This window comes from Cebus imitator, unplaced genomic scaffold (genome assembly GCF_001604975.1).
Source record: "Cebus imitator isolate Cc_AM_T3 unplaced genomic scaffold, Cebus_imitator-1.0 Scaffold595, whole genome shotgun sequence".
Lineage (NCBI taxonomy): Eukaryota > Metazoa > Chordata > Mammalia > Primates > Cebidae > Cebus > Cebus imitator.
In genome coordinates, this window is record NW_016107910.1 from 31,610 (window position 1) to 33,742 (window position 2,133).

The window sequence follows — 2,133 nt, forward strand, 5'->3', positions numbered from 1 at the left end:
GGGAGCATGTAGAAAAACCAAATCTACAGATCGTCAGCTTTACTGAGAGAAGGGGAGAGAATAAGCGACTTAAAAAATATATTACAGGACATCATCCATGAAAATTTCCCTAATCTCTCTAAAGATAATGACATGCAAACCCAAGAAATACATAAAACCATGGCTAGATACTATAAAAGATGGCCATTCCTAAAACTCATAGTCATCAGAGTCACCAAGGTCAATGCAAAAATAAATAAATAAGGGGAGAGACAGCGGGGGTGGGGAGGAATAACATGGGGAGAAATGCCAGATAGTAGTAAGCACCTAAAGTTAAATAAATAAATTTAAGAAAAAGAACCAACTCATGTAATCAAATACCACCTGTATCCAATAATTTATGGAAAAATAAAAATAAAATAAAATAAATGAATAAATAAATAAAAACAAATAAACCCTGAAAGGCAGCTAGAAAGAATGGTTAAGTCATATATTCAAGGAACACCATCAAGCTAGAAGTAGACCTCTCAGTAGAAACCTTATTAGCCACAAGAGATTGAAGGCCTATTTTTAGCACCCTTAAAGGAACGAAATTATAACAAGTATTTCATATTTCACCAAACTAAACTTCATAAACAAAAAAGAAATAAAATCCTTCACAAACAAGCCAATGATGGAAAGGAGGGTTCATTTCAACTAGACCAGTCTTATAGAAGGTTGTTAAGTTAGTGCTAAACAGGGAATCAAAAGAACAACACCTGCTAATACAAAACACACGTAAGCACACAGCACACAGGTTCTATAAAGCAACTATGCAATCAAGCCTACATAATAACCAGCAAACTATATGATGACAAAATCAAAATCTCACATGTCAATACTAACCCTAAATACAAATGGGCTAAATTCCCCCGCTTAAAAGATACAGAGTTGCATGCTGGATAAAAAGAGAAGACTCAGCCACCTATTGTCTTTAAGAGATCCATCTCACATGTAGTAACACACCCAGGCTCAAAATAGTGTGTTGGATAAAGATGTACCATGCAAACAGAAAAAAAAAAAATGAGCAAGAGATGCTATTTTTATATCACGTAAAACAGACTTTCAACAAATGAAAATTAAGAATGACAATAATGAGCATTATATATTGATAAAGGATACAAACCAACAAGAAAACTTAACTATACTAAATGTATGCACATCAAGCATTGGAGTACTCAGATTTATAAAACAAGTTCTTCTTGGCACACAAAAAGACTTAGACAACCACACAATAATAGTAGGAGGTTTCAACACCCCACTGACAATGTTAGACAGATCATTGAGGCAGAAAACTAACCAAGAAATTTGACACTTGACCAGCTGGACCTAAGAGACATTACAGATCACTCCTTCTAGCAACCACAGAATATACATCATTCTCACCTGCGCACAGAACATATTCTAAGGTTGACCACATGCTCAGACATAAAGCAGGTGCTAATTTTTTTAGAAAAATTGAAATTATACAAAGCATACTCTCAGTCCATAGTGCAATTAAAACAAATAAATATCAAGATCTCTCAAAACTACACAAGTCAATGGAAATTAGACAACTTGTTTCTTAATAACTCCTGGGTTAACATCAAAATTAAGGCAAATATTTTAAAAATCCTTTAAATTAATGAAAGTAGAAACACAACTTACCAAAATCTCTGGATTGAAGCTAAACCAGTGTTAGGAGGAAAATGTATATCCCTAAATACCTTCAAAAAGTTAAATCTCAAATTTACAACCTAAATTTGCAACTTACGAGGGTGAAAAAAGAACAAATCAACCCCAAAGCTAGCAGAAGAAAATAAATAACTAAAATTAGAGAAAAATTAAATGAAATTGAGCTGAAAATATCCATATAAAAGATTATGAAGGCCGGGCGCGGTGGCTCAAGCCTGTAATCCCAGCACTGTGGGAGGCCGAGGCGGGTGGATCACGAGGTCAAGAGATCTAGACCATCCTGGTCAACATGGTGAAACCCCGTCTCTACTAAAAATACAAAAAAAAATTAGCTGGGCATGGTGGCGTGTGCCTGTAATCCCAGCTACTCAGGAGGCTGGGGCAGGAGAATTGCCTGAACCCAGGAGGCGGAGGTTGCGGTGAGCCGAGATCGCGCCATTG